We start from the raw sequence: 19,110 nt of genomic DNA, 5'->3' as shown, positions 1-19,110 counted from the left end.
GAGGGTTGTTTCTGGGCAGTAGACGTGGCTGATGAGAGTGGGGGATTGTTCCAGAAAGGGTCGGCTCGCCACGCGCAGGCGCCCTCCCTCCCTGCACTGAGACACCTGCCGGCAAACGCTCTGCCCCCCACCTCCTGCCGCTGTTCTAGTTAACTGCGACCTTTCCTCTACCCAGGGGGTCCCTTCTTTGACCCCCCGCGAGGCGTAAGGTGACTGACATTTCCTGAGGGCATTAAACGGGGGATGGTCACGAGACTTTCGCTGATGAAGCGGGAACCGACAGGCCGGCCAGGAATGCCGGGCGTCTGGGCGCAGCTCCCCTGATGCTTCCCTGGCAGTGGGTCGCTCCACCCCTGTCTCTGACCTCCTTACAAGGCAGCTCCGTGAGGCCGGTCCCCGCACAGGCACCCCAGTGCCCCGCGTGGGCGGCACCCTGACATGGAAACCCAGACCGGGAAGCCTTTGGAGGAGGGAGCAGGTGTCTCCCAGGTGGACAGGGAAGGGATGAGACCGTGCATTTGGAGAGCAGCATGGGCCGAGGCCCTGGGGCACCGGTGGAGCGTGCCGTGTCTGAGGAGGGCAAGCTGTCCCCCACCGCTTCCAGGGAGTGACAGGACCGAGGTGACATGTCTCCAGGGGAAACCCAGGGAGAAGCGTCTGGAAGAAGGAGGGCTGTGGACGAGCCGGACGGGGGAGTTCAGACAAGTGTCGGTGGACCGTACTGAAATGCTGGCTCATTTTGAGCAGGGCATTAAACGGGGGATGGTTTATGCTCTTGCGGTGAGGACAGCGTCAGAAGGAAAACCAGCTAAGGGCAGAGCAGAGCAGAGCCGGCTGGAGAGGAAGCCAGGGCGTCCCACAAACCGTCCGGAGGCTAATCTGTACTCACGACGCAGGGCCCAAGGCGGGTGGCCAAGGACAGAGGGGGCGAGGGATTTCTCCTTGGCGATTTGAGTAAACGAGGTGAGGATCAGCTTTGGGGAAGAGCAAAGGTGTGTGGTTTGGCGCTCGCCGTCCTGGGCGCCAGCGGCATCCAGGTGGCTTGATACCTGGTTAGCTCTGTGGGTTCGGAGCGCAGGTTAGCGCTCAGCGCCGGAGCGACGATTAATCACCATCGGCAACTAAAGGCGACTGGCGGAGGAGGTCGCCCAGGGAGGCCGTGCGGGGAAGAAGAGAAGCGGCCGGCAGGCAGGCGCGGGTGGCCTGGAGACCACCCAGGGAATGAGCAGGCAGAGAAAGAGGGAGGAGGGCCAAGGACAGGGCTGGGGACCGCCGCGTGGAGAGATGCTCCGCGACCCGCAGCGTCCTCCGTGCTGGCTGAAAACGCCCAGCGCGAAGCCGGAGGATGGAGGTTGTGCGGAGACCCCCCCTTCCACCCAGGGACGGCAGCGGAGGAAGCGGGCGCGGTGACCAACCACATCCCCCATCCTCCCGCGGCCACGTGCCAGCGCGGGTCCCATGTCCCTTCCCGGCCAGGGCTGCCTTGACTGGACCTGGAGGCTCTGAGGCTGCTTCCCGCTCTGCTGAGCTCTGGGTCTGCGACCCCCGTGGGGGGCCTTTCCCAGAGTTCCTGCCGTGACCACTTCGGCGCCTGCTCCCAGCGCTCACCCAGCGAACACCAGCGTGGCACCTGCTTTGTCAGACTCCGGGTACAGAGGGAGGACAAAGTGACCAGCATCGGCAGGTCAGGTGCCCGGAGATGTTAGACAAACGAGCACGCACAAACGACCACACGTGGTGACATGCGCTAAGCCGGAAAAACTGGGTCCCAGGCGATGGCATGCGGGGAGCCAGGGAGTACTTGCTCACGACGTGGCATTTTGGCTGTGTGGGATCTCACGAAGGATGGTGGGCGGCGGGGCGCTTCAGGGGTAAACCAAGGCATGCTCCCCCTGGCACGAGGAGACTGGCGGAGGAACCACGGGCCGGTGAGCCGACGCCCGATGCAGCCGGGGCTGACCGCCCGGCCTCCGCCCTTGCGAGCCGTGGAGGGGTGGGCTTGAGTCTGAGCAGAAGGGATCTCAGCTTCCTGTACCATCTCAGAATATCATAGACTGGGCGACTTAAAAAATGGATTTCTTCCTCATAGCTGCAGGCGTTCCGAGTCCGGGGTCAGGGTGCCAGCGGCGTGGGCTCTTGGCGAGGGCTCTGTCGGCTTTGCGGGGGGCTGTGCTCTTGTGTCCTCAGAGGCGGGGCGGAGGGCAGGGAGGACGCAGCCTCTGCTCCGGCCTCTTCTCACAAGGCCGCTGATCCTGTTACAAGGGCTCCGCCCTCCGGACTAACCACCTCCCACAGGCCCCACCTCCCACGCCAACCACATGTGAATTCTGGGGGACACCAAAGCCAGGACCACGGGGAAGGGGAGGCCATCGCAAGGGTCGCAGAAGGCAAGTGGCGTGGCCCGATTTACGTTTGCAAAAATACATCGAGATGGCTCTTTTAAACAGGACTAATTTTCTGCAGTTCATGATGCGATGCCCTACAAAATCTTCGCAAGTTTTGCTAGCAGTTTGCAACATCACTTTGACACATTGCTGGGAACCATGGACAGATGTGACAAATCATCTGAGGTATCGGCCAACAGTGCACTCACCACCAGTTAAACACTTTTTAATAAAATTATGTCCTCAAAAGTTGTAGCTGACAAATTTCCCTATGGATTAGTGTATCTAATGGGGAGGGAGGATTAATAATCCCAGACCGCTGAAGGCCTGAGGCGACAGAGGGTCTCTAGTTAATAACGGTTTTCATTTTGACCTTTGAAGAACAGATCTCAGCACCCTGGACATCCAAGGGGACCGAGCATGAGATGAAGACAGCCTTAAACTCCCGCCTACGACCTTCCTGGGGAGCCCTGACCTGCTGGGACATTGGGAACAGGGTCAGTGACGAGCTGATGGAGAAGGGAAGGTTCCGGTCGTGAGCCGCCCAGTTGGAAGAACGCACAAGGGACCGACAGGATGCAGTGACAGGCACCAACTCTATGGCGGGGAGCAGGCTTCTGCTTCTGTTCCTCTCCTGCTCCCCTTCTTGTGCTCCCCTTCTGCTCCCCAGGGGACCCCATGGCTCCACACATATCAGAGGACAATAGTGGCATTCAGCTTATTGTATCATGCATGCGTGATACAGTAAGCTGAGGTACGTTTATATATTTTAGGCACAGGCGCCTACTATGCTAATGTAACATTCTAAATCCGGGGTCCTGTTCCTAGCTGCGGGCCCGGATCACAGCCAGACCTGGGACCCACAAACAAGACCGCAATAAACACAGCAGCGTGGTTACCTTGCTGGGGTCTCAGAAGGGAAGGACGGGTGGTTGAGTCCCACGGCATTCAGAGAAGAGAAAACAGGACTCTTAAGTGTTGGGTGCTCGATCAACCATGAATCACCAGCAGTCGTGGAGAAACCCTCACTTCTCTGTGAAGGTGGCCAGACCCCCAAAACATAGCAAAACACCCCTATGGGACGCTACGTGCGTTCTAAGGCTCCAGACACATTTAAGAAACAATCACTGTGGCCAGTGTAAGACTTGCAAACTTGAAAACTAAAGCCATGCTCAAACAATGAATTGATTCAATCAATTCAAAGTTCAAGTGTGTGAGAAAAAATTCAATCAGATTTCTCCACGGTCCTCTGAGTAGAACGATCCTCCTGCAAACTCAGATTCATCTGCAGAGGCAGCAACAGGGCAGGAGTCTTGCTTCGGTCAGTTTGGTGCCTAAGTACGGGGTCTTCCCCGGGGCTTCTCTGAGGTGGGGTGGGATGGACATTTCCATGGAGGCCCTGCCGAGCTCCTCTTCAGTGAGACCCTCCTGTTACTACTCAGAGAGACCTCTGGTCTTGACACAGCACCTATGATGTGACCGTCACCCAGTCGTATTCAACAGCAGAAACCCATCGAGATGCTTCCAGAGGCAAGAGGGCTAATCTGTCTGCTGCCTCCCTGCTGACTGCAGCAGGTCCCTGGGCCGGGATTTCTGCAAGATGAGCAGATGATGATCAAATTTCTGATTCCTGTGTTTGATCCTGGCCTGGATTCTGACCGAGATACCTCTCTCCGTGATTTTGCTGGAAAAGGGGCTGTCTTCGCTGCAGCTGCTGGGGTGTAAGAGGCAGGAGTCCATTCCAGCTGAGCGAAAGGGGCATCCACAGGGACATCGGACTCTTCCAGAGCCTGGGTGCAGGGACTCAGATGCCACCAGCCGCTGCTGGCCTCTGCCCTTCTGTGTGCCTGCCGTGCTATTCTCTCTCAAGCCAACCTCCTCTGCTGGCTCTTGGTTTCTGTGGCCACATAGCTCCATCTAACACCTGTCCTCGCAAAGCCAGGGTTCCAGCTCTTGACCTGAACTCCATACGAATTACTTGTTATTGTAGCGACATTTACATGACAAAAAAATGACTCCGTCAAAGTGCAAGATTCACTAGCGTTTAGTGCACTCACGATGCTGTTCGGACACCACTCTCCTCGTTCCAAAACATGTTCATCTTCTCCGGGGAAAACCCCACACTCACGGCTATAGACTAAATATCGGTGTCTCGACCCCCATTCACGGGTTGAAACCTAATCCCCAATGTGGTGGCGGTAGGAGGTGGGGCCTTTGGATGGGCTTAGGCCATGAGGGTAGGACTCTCATGAAGGGGATTAGCGCTCTAATAAAAGAGACCCCACAGATCTCCCGTGCCTGCCGCCACGTGCAGACCCAGCAAAGAAACAGCCTGCTGTGAGGAAGTGGGCTCTCACGAGACACCGGGTCTGCCAGCACCTGATCTAGGACTTCCCAGCCTACAGAACAGTGGCAAGTAAGTTTCTGTTGTCTACACACCACCTGTTTATGGTGTTTTTGTTATAGCAGCCCAGACAAACTAAGACACCTATTAAGCAGTCGCTTTCCCTACAAACCCTCCTCCAGCCCCTGACAATCGCCAGTGTATGTCCTACCACTGTAGATTTACCCATTCCGGAAATGTTATATAAATACATTCACGTACTCTGTGCTTCTCTGTGATTGGCTACTTACGCTCAGAGAATGTTTTAAGGTCCCTCGATGTTGCAGCATGCATTAGAACTTTGATCTTTTTTTATGACTAATATTTCATGATAGGTACACACTACATTTGGTTTATCCTTTCATCTGTTGATGGAAACATGGATCGTTTCCACTTTTTGGCTATGGTGGATCATGGTGCTACGACCATGTCCTCGTCGGAGTCTGGGTCTGAGGTCTTCTGAGCATGTACTCGGGTTGGGATCGCAGGCCCATCTGGTCACCACATGTGTAGCTAGCTTACTGAGGACGGAAATGAGGTCAGACCTCCAGAACCCTACACCGCGTGCCAACTTGTGTCCAAGTCTCACATTCCACATACTTTGGGCGAGGAATCCGATTGTCCCTGTGGGTGGGCAAGCATGTGTGGTGGGGACAGGGGGTTGGGGGGGATGGCGGTGGCTCGGGGACATGGGGCCACCCCAGCAGCGCAGCAGAGAGGTTCTATAGAAAGCAAGACAAGAAGGAAACAGAGCATCTCTGGCCCTACAAGGACTTCCCAGGAGCCTTTGCAACACACTCCCCTACCTCTTGGGCTCACAGGAGTCGGTGGTCATTTTTAAACAGCTGCTTTCATAATTGACTGCGTCACCAAATCTTACACGATTATTTCTAAAGCTGTAGCATTACCGTAATAATCCGGCCGAGTGACCATTTTCCAAATGAACAAGACAAAACACTCAGCAATTTTCTGGGAAATTGTTTTCAGCATCATGTGCCCGTAAACAGGGGACATTAACTTGCAATGCCTCACCCTACTCAGGTGACGGTGTCTCCTGCGGCTGGGTACGATGAATAATTAATTTCTTTGCCAGTACCAAAGGCATATTCTGTTATTAAAATACGCTGACATTTTCATTCATGACAGACACCCACTCTCTGTTGAAATAATAGAGACCAAATTATTTTTCCTCAGAAAAAGGAGGATTTCCACATATGTCAGCGTGGGAAAAAAAATACAAGTTGCTTTACACAGTGAATCATTTGTAATTATTTTTAAACTGTTCTGAATATGTGGTTTAATCGAGAGAGACACTCTGGTTGCTTAAGACGGGGAAGGGCTCAGTCATGTGGCTTAAATGTTGAGGGAAAAAAACCCCGAAAAACAAAACCTCACTGTTCTTTAAATCAGCCATTTGTTCACCACATTAGATAAGAAATGAAAATGTACTCATCACTCCCATGATAAAAAGTAATAACTATCCTCTAAAAACGTTTAATATCTTAAAGATTAATTATAACTATACAAGGCTGTATTTTTTTTTTTTGGCAAGTAAATATTAAAGGGATTTTCCCAAATATGGTCCTTAACGTTACGTTTTATAGAAAGCCATAGTCTGTTTCACCGTATCTCTTTGCGTTATTTCCAATTTTATCTTCCATTATAAATATTACAGCCATGACCATATTGTGCAGAAATCTTGGTATTTTGAAACACCGTCTCAGGTTAGATTTCTAGAAATGGAATTAGAAGTTCAAAAGGCATGAGTATGTCTAAGGCCACGTTATTTTCAAGGACTCGGAACGATTTATAACCCGACCACCAGCATCAGAGACTATTCATTTAAACAAACTATCGTGATTGTTTGGCATTTTGAATCTTAGAAAATCGCTCATGGTTTAGTACATAGAATTGTACTTTATTATTGTTCATACGATTGTTTGTAATTGTACATTATTATTATTTAGCTTCCTTTCCTTCGGTCATTAGGAAAGTTAGTCCACATATTTGTGCAAATGTTTATTAGTTGCTTATATTTGATCATGTATTTGTCCATTTTATTGTAGTGTTAGTGCTTTCTTATTGATGTGTGTGAGTTATTTAAATATGAATGATATTTCCATTTTTCATGTTTGCTCGAAACACTTTTTTAAATTAGACGTCGGTCTTCCAGTTCTATTTATGGCATTGTTTGACACATACTCTTTAAAATTTGATGGATGTGATATATTAATCACTGTCTTTGAAATAAGCCTTCATTTTTAAACTTAGAAAATCCTGTGACGATCATGGGTTTAAGAAATATATTTAATGTGTAGTTCTAAATTGTTAGCACTTACAGTTTTCAAGCACGTATCTCTCTAACCTACTGGAATTGATTGTGAAGTATGTTGTTAAGTCTGGGTCTAAGTTGCTCTTTTTACAAATCATTACAAACCTTTTGATGAATGAGGATTCCATTTCTACCTGATTTGTAAATACTTCTTCCTAAGAGATTACAGTTTCTTCTGAAGTCAAGTTGGCTTATAGAGCTGCCTAATGTACTATGTCGATATGCTTGTCCACTACAAGCTAATTTTATGATAGTACCTTTATTCTAGGTTTTAACTGAATAGTTAAAGCAGCCATTGAGATCAGGGAGCTGGCTCAGCACACACAGCCAGGCCTTGGGGCTCTCCCAGGAGAGCTGTCACATCAGACAAAGCCGCTCTGTGGCAACATGAGTCAATACCAAGACCCCTGCCACAATCGTGTCTGGCATAGACAAGAAGAAGCACATTGTCCAGACCACAGAAATGACCGACACTCCCCATCCTGGTTAATAGGGGCGACCGCCGTCTCTTTACCTTTTCCTGCTTTAGCCTCGCTCTAGCCTGTCCTGTGTCTAGAAACGATTTCTTGTAATAGCCAATCGCAGACATGGCCCTGCTTTCTGACAAACACTCAATTCAGAGCGTTTAGCTGGGAAAAAATTAGACTAAACTGAACTGAACGTCTAATACGGCTTCAGACTTAATTTGATTCAAGAACCGCTTTAGGAGGCGCTCAGTCTTCTGGGATAAATTCCGTTTTTCTGATTTACGATTCCCATCCCCACAGGCTCCTCTCTAAGACCTCAGGACGCCCCCTGGTGGTGGAAGCAAGGTGCTCAGAGTCCCCTCGCTGCGTGGGGCAGGTCTGCCGGTCCATTTGGTCCATGTGGCCTCCACTTGGCTCTTGAAGAGCTACTGACATCTCTGAGTCTCTGCTTTGTTTTCATCCAGCTGATGCTGGTGGAATCTTGTTCAGCCCACCATGGTGGGTCCTTCAGCAGACCCGCTGGCCTCGGCTCCTGTCCCTGGTATCAGCGAGGCTCAAAGGGTCAAATCTAGAGCTCTCTCTGACCACACCGTCAGCTTTCTGAACTGTGTTGGGCCACGGCTGTTGTCATTTGCCTCCCAGAGCCCCCAAAAGAGATCAGGACCGGGACCCTGCCATCCTCGATGCCCCCTAAACTTATCCAGCACAAGCATCCTCTCGTGGTCAGGTCTGGGCATCTACACATAACTCCCCTGCCCTCTCCCGCTCCCCCTCCCGCACCTTCCCATGTCCCCCAGGCAGACAGGGAGGGCACGCCTCTCAGGACAGGTCTGTGGTCTGGCCCAGCCTGGCTCCAGAAAGGTATGCTAATCCTTCCTAGCCTGGCAGCCAGAGAGCCTGTTTTGAATTTCATAAGCTGAAATTACCTTCTTTTCTTTGGAGCCCCTCTGTTTTTATGTTAATTTCAACCCCCCCGCCTGCCCCTCTCTCTAGGAGACAGGCGGGAAGAGTCTGCCAGAGAAAAACAAAAGAAGCAAACGCTTTCATGAGTCCACGCTCTTTCTCCCATCAGGCTCATCCTTTCTTCCCCCAGCAGGGAGGGGGAGGGTCCGGGGCTAGAACAAGGATGAAAGCCCCCGCCCCAAACGTCCCAAGTGGCCGCAAATCATTGAGTTAAAGTTGAAAGGAAGGGCGAATGACGACAGCCCCGTTTCTCTTCCTTTTCAGTGTGGGACGTTTTCTGTGCCTGATCGACCCAAGGGACCTCTTCTCTATGACACGATCGACATACGAGTTCGGCAAACGTAGTCACCAAGGACCCACGCGAACTGTGACAGCTGCGCAGCTGCTGCTGGCAGAGCCCTCGGCACCCCCCGCCCACCCGCTGAGTGTCCCCGGGTCCCAGGCGGGGGACAGCTACCTGCCCGTGTCTCGCTGCTTCCCTGCCCAGGAGGTTACCTGGCGCAGATCGACCTGTGGAGTCCAAGCTCAGGGAGCCTGAAAATTCTGGGGTTCCAAGGCTCCTAAGATAAACCCCCAGGGGTGTGGATGACAGCTGTGGTCGACGCCCCTTGTCCTTTCCATAGGAGGGAAAACCCGGATTATATTCTGCACGAGGACGCAGCATCGGTCCACAGCTGCCCACGCGTAACGCCCTTTATCGGGTCTCCTTGACCCTCGGTCGCTCCTTCTCCACTCCCTCTCACACGCTGCCCGGTGACCCCTCGCCCCCCAGCAACCTTCCTGAACTCAGGTCTTTGTGGCTGGTTGGCCCTCGGGCATCCCAAACTAAGACATTCGCTGATAACTAAGACCTGTCCACACGATCAGTGACACAGACAGGAAATCCTAAGGGGTACGGGGAGGGGTCGACCCGGAACCCCATCTTCATGAACAAGTTCACGGAGAAGCCACGTGTGAAGTGGAAACGCACGTCGCCACTCGTCAGAGGGCAACGAGTAGAGCGGCCGTCGGCCGTCCAGGGACCCACCCGGCGCCATCCGGTCACCCCGCAGACACAGGGGCGGCTCTCATTTGCCTGGCTGAGCTCCCTTCTACGTCCTGTGACCTCAGGCAGAAGTCTGGCTCAGGACGAGAAGTACACACTCCACGTGTGTCTTTCTCAGCTGCGAGTCTCAGAAGATGAGCGGGACTTTAGGTGGCTGAACGGGGTGTGGAAATGATCGATACTGGGTCTCGTATAAAGCACAGTACAACGCAAGATGTTAATAAGAAACGAAATAGGTTAGGCCTATGGAAAATATTTTTTCATCTAAGTTCTGGGCCTTCGCCCCTAGAAACGGTCATTTCCCCACAGCTTCGCTGCGAAACGGAAGATCCCACCAGGAAACAGCCTCACGAGCCCCACCGGGCTGGCATCTTTCGCGTGTTTCTTTTCTGCTCCTTCATTTAACTTCGAGTTGGGTCCACTCTGACCTTCGGAACCTCTTCGGCCCCTGCACATTCAAGCAGATGGATCTGGACTCCATCTACTTGGCACGCCGCATTGCCTCAATGAGCTCTGGCTGCGCGTGAAACGATGTCTTCTCTCGGGACTGTTTCCAAGGGGACGATGTGGGGACGCTTCAAAAACGCTGGCTCCAGCTCCGTGGTCACGCGCAGACAAATGGCCTCCTTCCGAAGGAGGCGTCCGTGAAAGTTTTGAGACGTGTGAACATTTGCGATCCGGGGAAAGGTTTCCTCAGCCATAACCCCGTTTTCAGAGGAGCCGCTCCATTCTAACATGGAATGATGGCCGGGGTGCGCCTGATTCGGAAAACAGGTAGGACCTCTGCATCCGGTACGGAGGAGAATCACATGTGCACCCTCACGAGCCGCCTCCTTTCTTGGTGTTTCATCAGCTGCTTTTTTAGAGGAGGGAGTCGGCATGCATGTGGCCACGGGGTACTGGCCACTGTTTCAGACGTAGGGGACCATGAGTGATGGCAGGAGAGGTATGCCCAGGAGCAAGCCGCAGGGGCCCGGCCGGGCCTCACAGTGCAGGGGTCAAGCCGGCAAAAGTGTTCTCTGCGGCTCCAATCAGGAGCTCGGCTTGACCTCTGTGGGAAGACCCCGCCTCTTGAGCTACAGATGACAAGTCACGCAACCTCGGAAAAGGAGCCGGCTGCACAAGCGTCTAAAAAGTAGGGCACGTTAGGCTGGCCGGTCTGAGAAAAGCACAAGGCGCGTCTTCCCTCTCGATCACAAGTCACGGCCCAGGCGGGCAGTGCTGGCGCGTGCACTGCGGCCTCCCGCACCGAGCAGCGATGATTTTCTTTTTAACGAGGCGTCGTGACCTTCTCCCATGAAAGACAAATGACACGGGGAAGGCGAAGAGATTTACCACATGCAAAATGGCGGCCTGTTTTTCTTCTCGGCTTTCCAGCACGAGGGGTATCTGAAGAAGAAGAGATTGGGGTTAGGCGTAGAACATTCGGAGACACCTGGGGAAAAAAAACGAGGAACACCACGTGTGAGTGTGGTGAGTGTGCGTGTGCTGCATGCGTGTATGTGGTGTGGGTGGGTATGTGTGTGAGTGTGTGTGAGTGTGTGCATGTGTGTGAGTGTGTATGTGGTATGTGTGTGTATGTGTGTGTGTATATGCGAGTGTGTGTGTGTAGCACGCTTGAGCAATCCCAGAACTACGGAGACAATACCCGTTTTGGAATTCGAGCTGTGCTGTACGGTGGCCGTGGCCCTTGGCCAGGGGTTGGGTACATCACCTGGATTCTCGTGGTGCCCGTGACGCCTATGCTCCCATCCCAGAAGGAGATGATGCCACTTCTCACGTAAGAGGATCGCCCTTCCTTCCAGCATGACTCAGTTTCCCCCAAGAAGTTCGCCCACAACTCCTGGGACCCACGTGTGCCCTGAGCCTCACTTGGGATGAGCTGTCCTCAGTCCAACGGCAAAGCCGTGACTGTCCCTGCCTGGTGCCGGCAGCATCTTCATCATCATCCTCCCTGAAACTTGACTTGCCGCTGGTGACTAAGGTTCAGAGTGACTGCTTTCTCCAGAATCTTCCAGAACCTAGACGCCTGGAGCTCTCCTTGGCTGCTGCATGGCTCACCGACAGTTCTCTTTCTGGGTTTAGTTTGCAGGAAATGGGGAGTTTTGCATCAAGCAAAGTAAACGGGAAAAAAGTTTCTCTCACCTAAATGCATGGCGGTGGCCTGGGAGAGCTTTCTGCTCAGAAGATTTTTTTTTTAATTTGTTCTGTGCTCCAGTCCCCTGACGCCTATGCCCTGAGCAGATATTTAAAGGAATCGTCAGCTTGGTGGAGTACTCGGGTACCCTTGAATGGATGCCTAGGGATGCCTGGCCCTCTCTAAGAATAAAGGCTCAGGCTTTTAGGGTGGTTGTTTCTTTTTTAAAGAATTTCCAGCAAAGTTATCGTTTTAAATCAAAAGACAGATGAAGAGCATTTTGGACAAGAAAAAGATTTGGAGCTCATCATCACCAAACCAGGATTACAGGAAATGTTAAAGAAACTTCTTTAAGAAGAAGAAGAAAAAAGATCAGATTATGAACAATAAAATGGCAATAACTACATATTTATCAACAATTCCTTTAAATGTAAACAGATTAAATGTTCCAATCAAAAGACATAGTGTAGCCGAATGGATTTTAAAAACCTTTACATATGCCGCCTACGAAACTCTTCAGATCAAAAGACGCTCAGACTGAAAGTAAAGGAATGAAAAAAGATATTTCGATAAAATGAAGACAAAACAGAAACAAAAAAGCTGGACCATACTTATGTCAAACAAAAAAGACTTTAAAACAAAGACTATAAAACGAAGGCTATGAGACGAAGAAGGACCCAGGAATCCAACTTCTGGGTAACTTATCCGGAGAAACTCAGGGCACTGCTCTGAAGGGACCCGGGCATCTCTAAGTTCACTGCAGCGTTGTTTACAATAGTCAAGATGTGGCAGAGACCTGGGTGTCCATCAGCAGACGTCTGGATAAAGAAGTGGCACGAATATGCAATGGAATATTACTCAGTCATGAAAAAGGATGGAATCTTGCCACCTGCAACAACATGGATGGACCTAGAGGACACTGTGCCGAGTGGACTAAGCCAGACAGAAAAAGACAAATGTCATATGATTTCATATGATTTTACTTATATGTGGGATCTAGAGAACAGGATAAACGAACAAACAAAACTGAAACAAGCTCACGGATACAGAGACCATTTTGATGGTTGCCAAAAATTGGTGCGGGGAGGTAGATGAAGTACAAACTGATAGTTACAAAACAGCCACAGGGATGTAGAGTATAACCTGGGGAATAGAGTCGCTAGTGTTATCATAACTGTGTCTGGTGTCTGGTGTCAGGGGGATACTGGATTTATCGGGGTGATCACTTCGCAAATTATATAAAGGTCTAATCACTTTCTTGTGCACCCAAAACTAATATAACATTAATTGAAAAAAAAAATTTTTAATAAAATGAATAAATAAAGGAATTTCCAACTTTGTGTCAAGGGCCTTACGGATAAGTTTCTATGCTCTTAATCCTTTCTAGGTATTTTCCTGGAAATCAAAGAATTGAAATCATCAGTAAATAAGAAACAAAAGCCCCAAATCATCACTGATGTTCCTATTATCGCTTCTGCCCGCCATCCTTGATTTATCTGGGCAACGCAGGACGTTCCGCAGGAAACGTGGAAACTGAACTTCATCTCAAGCCCCTGGTGTTTCTGAAATAAGCAGCGACTTCTGAAAGCTCAGGGCCATCGCTTCGAAGCGACACGGTGCTGATTTTCGGGCTGGTACCTGGCGGGGTGGACACATGGGCGGTCTGGCCGTGAGGGGTCTCTGGCCATCAGTCGGCCTGGGGCGAGGAGCTGGCCTGGAGCCCACAGGTGGACCCACGTGCCCTGTGGAACATAATTTCCCTGAGCATCAATGTCACACATGAGTCATTCTGTGACCATCAGACAAGCCACCTCATTTATTGAGTCTGAATGTAGATGGGCCATGGACCTCATCTAAGCTGCAAAAGTGACCAAACCTCTCGGACGGTGGTGATGCGCCTGGCCGTACCTGGCCGCACCTGGCCACAGCCTCCTGACCCGGTATAGCTGGAGCCTGGCCTTACTCGCCCCATCGTCTACACAGAGATGCTCACTCATGGAATTCTGTCCGCCTCTGGGAGCAGCCAATCCAGATCAAGCCCCGCCCCCTCGAGCCCTCCCCCAGGTCACCTGACACATTAAAATAGCTCCTTTCCGGCACCTCTTCCCCATGTGTCCTGGGTTTGTGGAAACACACCGATAAAAGCTGTGCTCCACTCCCGCATGTCCCCCTGGTGATGGGCTGAAGGGTGTTGACACGGCCGCCAAGACCTACCTGTCCCTCTACCTGGTTCTTTCAGGAGAAGCTCTCCGTGTCACCAAGGGGGAGAACCGAGCTTCTGTTGCAGTGACACCTGGGGCACAAGTATCTCCATGGCTGCCTAGACCCCTACCTGCTCTGCCCTGGCAGCACCTGCCTCCCAGCCACCCTCCTCCTGTTGCCCACAGGTGAACATGCTCCTCACTTCCTTTGTATCCTCTTTGCTCCCGCCCAAAAGGATCTTTCCCGCCTCAAAGAAAACCATCCTCATGTTTCTCAAACACTTTGTCCTAAGCCCTTTCTAGTGTTGTAAGGGCCTGGACTTTTAGAGAGAGATTTTATTCATATTAATTCGTTTTGTTTATTTATAATTTTTGCCTTATCACATTTCCCTTCTTTAGTTCAAGGCTAAGATCTGCTTGAATGCAAGAAGGGATGGAGAAGGAAGTAGAAAATACAAAGAGGAAAAAAAAAAGCCTATCTATAACTCCATTTTTATCAGAATCTTTCCATGCTTGGGGCTTGTAAAAGTTAACATAAAAATAATGGCAACAAACATAGTGTATATAATTTGAGAAAGACTAATTCTTATTGGTCAAGATGTGTTAATATATCTATGTTGATTAAAAGTGGTGTCCAGGGGTCATGCAAATATTCTGGTCATGCCTTTTAAAAGAGAAGGGAAATAATTTTTCGCAATAACTACATTTCTTGTAAAAAAAAAAAATGCTGGTGAGACAGACGATCTAATTAAAGAAAAGAGGCTCTAGGCATAGAAATAATTTAACTTAAATTTGAAGTCTAATGGCTCAATTGGCTGGAATCACATGCTAGAAACAGATCAGATCGGAAGCCAGAAAGTCCCGTGATGTGTTTGCTCCAGTCCTGTGGGTCGTAAGTGGCATGTCAGAGGCATCTTGCTAACATTTTGGATGTTTAGCAAATAGGAATGTCTCGTGATTTTGTGCAGTCCCATGGAGCTTGGGTGTCGAAGTTGGCTGGATGCGATTTTAAATAGCCATTTTAGTGAGAAAGGAGAGTGACAAGTTTATTCCCGTGATGTTTTTTGATCAGCCTGGAGACTAATGACGGTTCAAACTCCCTTTCACGCCACTGCTGGTTAAGGGCCCACTAGGAAAGACCCGGATACTTGAGAACTAGGTTTTCTAATGGCCTCTCTTTAATCCCGTTTTTTTTTTTTCCCCTAGATCTCGATACTCAAAGCTAACAAAATATGTGAAAAGTGTCTCCATCCTTACAGATCCCAATGCCTCAAGAAAGTGTGCGATAGGCTCTAGAAAACCGCTTATTTTTCTGTTTGCCTGAAGCAAACAGCATTTATTTTTTGCTGTCCGACTGAGAATTTTCAGTGTTTAAAAAAAGGCTCAGGGAACATTTACCCCACTTTGTAAAACTCAACCATGGTTTCACAAGATATTTTAAAATTAGTCATAATTCACTTGGTAATCTTTGTAATTGATACCTGGCTATGGGATCGGTGTCTCCAGCTAGGAAAATAAACATTTCGGCTGCCGTCAGTAAGGGGCAGGAAACCATTAGCCTGTCACAGTGTTCCATTTCATTGGCATCAGCTTGAAATTAATGGTAAATTACAACGAAATGCCAACAGAGCTGCTTATGTCACATTCAGTAGCTACTAGGCCACCCCGGAGTCTATGCGGCTGTGTCCTGCTGTGTCCTGCTGACATGACTTTGACTTTGACTCAAATGGCATGATGCAATTTGAAAGGCAAGTCTCAGATCCCTCGATTAACAGCCTCAGAAAAGAATCCAGTGGGACTGTGCCCAGGATATCTTGAACACTTGAAAGGAAACCTCTCTTAATTCGATCCTTTCTGTGGCCTGTTACGCCATCTTTGTCTGGATTCACGACTTGAAAAAATATACTGGAACTCTCGACTCTCCCCAAGCCCATTCCGCGAACTCACCTTGCGAACGCTCGTCTCTTACCTGGGCACGTAAGGACATCGAGGGGCCTCGTGGACTGGAAGAAGGCCCCAGCTGTGCAGCGACACTTACGTGGCTTCTGACACCTAAGCAGCGTCTTCCTAGACTTTCTGACCTCCAGGTGAGTTGCTCGAGCTAGGCTTTTCTCTTGGTTCTGTGGTCAGATTATTTCCATTCTTTTCCAATATTAAAAACACTATTCGACGATATTAAAATTAATATTAGGGGCATAAATATTTTTGAAATGTTAATTTTCGTCATGCTGGATTCCCCAAGGTGGATGTTATTGCTACTCTGGGAACAGTGTGTGCGTGCTTGCTTCCCTGTGCTTCGGACAGCGTCGAACGATGACAAGAAACTGAAAACATTCTTCGTGTTTTCAAACTTGAATTTCTTTGATTACCAGGCACGTTTTTCCATCGTTTCTCTTTCCCTTTTGTAAGTTATCTATTAACATCATGAGCATGTTTATCTTGAGGGTTTCCACTGTTCTTCTTGCTGACATTTATGAACTCAGAGTGTATTAAAATATTTGCTCTCCGTCTTTTATAATTATTTCAAATATTGTTCCCTAGTTTGTTGTCTGCCTTTTAATTTTAATAACCTGTGCTTTTCTGGAAGGGATGAACTTGAGGATGCCAATTGGCTTATGATAACAGCAATAAAACTGTTTTTCTTAGACCCGCCCTGCCCTCTATTCTGCATATGAAACGTAGCCTTCTGCTCAGGCTGCTGTGTATTTTCTGGGTTCCCGAGTCCTCCAAATAAAGGAAGGGATCCATCTTCTCGATGGGCGTGACATATCGTGTTGTATGGACTTAGTCTAAAGCTAGGACAAGATATCTGTATTTCAAGAAAGCTCTGCAAATGACTGCAAAGGATTCTGGCCCCCATTTTTAATGAAGAGCTGGTGAGCGAGTGTTTAGAGCTTGAATTGCAGAATAAGAGAAAATACAATACGGATAATGTCAGGCTCTGCACCGAGCAAGAAACCCGATTCTGTACTGAAGACGTGGCGGCCATGATCTATCTACGGCCACGTATAGAAAACACTGGTGTTTTAGCTTGGAGGGTGCTCAGCCGGGGTCCACAGAGAGATGTGGCTGCCAACACTGCCGATCCGGCGTCAGGCTAAGTGGAGAGAAAGGCAGGGCTGGAGTGCAGGTGGTGATGTCTTCTCTGGGACGGACTTGTAAATAATTAATGGCAATAAGTAGAAGCCTTAGGGAGCCCAATTTGGGCTCAGGAGAAGGAAAAAAGGCGAATATCTTGTCATCTGAGCAGCTGTAAAATGCAATGACCTGCCTCAGGAGGAAACGGGGGGATTGGAGGTGCTCGCTGGAGGCCACGGTGCCCGTGGGACACACCAGGACGGAAGTTGGAGAGTATGTGGCTATTTCATCCTCTTCTTCGAAAGCTCTTCCAACCCCTTCACCACAGGAAATGAGTGGGTTTAGTGAACCTCTCCTTGGTTCCTTATTTGGGATTCATTAACTACTCCTTCCATAATACATTCTAGAATTTTGTCTAGGATCAACGTCAAGCTCACAGAACGATAGTTCGCCAGAACCCGTTTTATTTACCTTTTGAGGGGAAACACAAATGACAGTGACTCATTGGCAGTCCCCTTCACCCTTGGTCTCTGCAACGCCTCAGAGATGCCTCCTACTCCACGGTCCATCCAAAACCCTTCACTGGCCACCTGTGCAAACCTGATCCTTTCCATTTTCATAGGCGCTGTCCTGGCATTGAGAACTCAAAAGCTATGTGACAGTTTTACAGAGATCTTTACTAACCGTAGCTTAAATGCTTATGAGACATGGAGTAGACCAATCAGAAGCTTGGAAAGACTTGACGTCCAAGAGCGTTAGTGAATAGTTCCCAGAGAAATAGACCAAAAAAAAAAAAAAGAAAAAGAAAAGCAACATGCTAACAACAGTCGGAAGTCGGGCTTCTCCAGGAAGGAGCTATTGTTCCAGCGCCTCTGCCAGGTGCTGGGGAAATGGCCTTGGGCCTTCACAGCAACTTACCTGCAGGAGCATCATGGGAAAGCGGTGCTGGAAACTTCCGGTGCCTTGGGTAAGGGAAGGAAGACGTTACGTTGTCCACACGGGGCTCAGAGGCTGGCCTGCTAAGAAGGACATGAGCATTAGCCGTCCCTAAAGGAATGATGTGTCCTCGAGGTAATGGGGACCTCGGGTAGAGTTTCAATCGAGGAGACATCAGGTCATTTTTCAGTAGTGTCAGGACACACGGGATGAAGGAGGGACGAAGATGGATGGCTGGCCTTGGAAACACAGGGAGTCTCCCTGTGAGACAGCAGTGGAGGGTGTGGGGCCGCGGACAACACAGGAGAAGTTGAGAATTACATACCTACTGGTTTTTCCTCTGGGGAAGAAAATGCAAGAGATCCGATGACAGCACAGGGGCTAGATAATGATTTCTTTAAAGGAGAGCTAAAATTTTCATCCTCCTAAATATCAGACATCTATTATAGTAGATAAAATCATGCTCTTCCTCCCACCCCCGCCAATAAAAGATATGCTCAAGCCCTAACTCCTAGTTCCTGTGACTGTCAACAAGCCCTAACTTCTGGTCCCTGTGGCTGTCACCTTAACTGGAAAGAAAGTCTTTGCAGGTGGAATCTGGTTAAGATGAAGTCATTCTGAGTGACGATGGGCTCTCACTCAGTGAGCGTGGTCTTCTAAGAAGAGGGCCATGTGGGTTCGTACTCAGAGGAGGTAAAGGAGAGAAGACCACGTGAACGCAGAGGCAGAGATTGGAGTGATGCATCCACAAGCCAAAACCCGTCAAGGATCGTTGGCAGCCCCCGGAAGCTAGCAGAGAGGCATGATTCTCCGTAAGGGTCTCCATAACGCTCCAACCCCTCTGACCTTGATTTTGACCTCTGGCCTCTGGAACTAATTCCCGTTGTTTCAAGCCATGGAGTGCGTGGTCTTTTGTCCTGACAGCCCTGGGAAATGAATACACCCATCTGGCATGTCGCAGGGTGACTACTGGGAATATCTACGGCGGAAATCGAAAACGGGTGAAGAAAGATGAGGAACGGAAGGTCTGAGGACCCGGCGGGCGAGAAGAACCAGACCTTGCTGTTGGCAGGGGAGGCCCAGTTACGAGTCATTTCATCTCAAGCCGGTCCTAAGTCGGTAGGGAGAACGCAGATGTTTGGAATGTTCTGGAACTGGAGGTTGGTGAGACAGACGGGGGAGGA

Source organism: Pteropus medius, unplaced genomic scaffold (genome assembly GCF_902729225.1).
Source record: "Pteropus medius unplaced genomic scaffold, Ma_sr-lr_union100, whole genome shotgun sequence".
In the NCBI taxonomy this organism is placed as follows: domain Eukaryota; kingdom Metazoa; phylum Chordata; class Mammalia; order Chiroptera; family Pteropodidae; genus Pteropus; species Pteropus medius.
The sequence above is the reverse complement of the archived record's forward strand: the minus strand, read 5'-3'. Positions refer to the sequence as shown.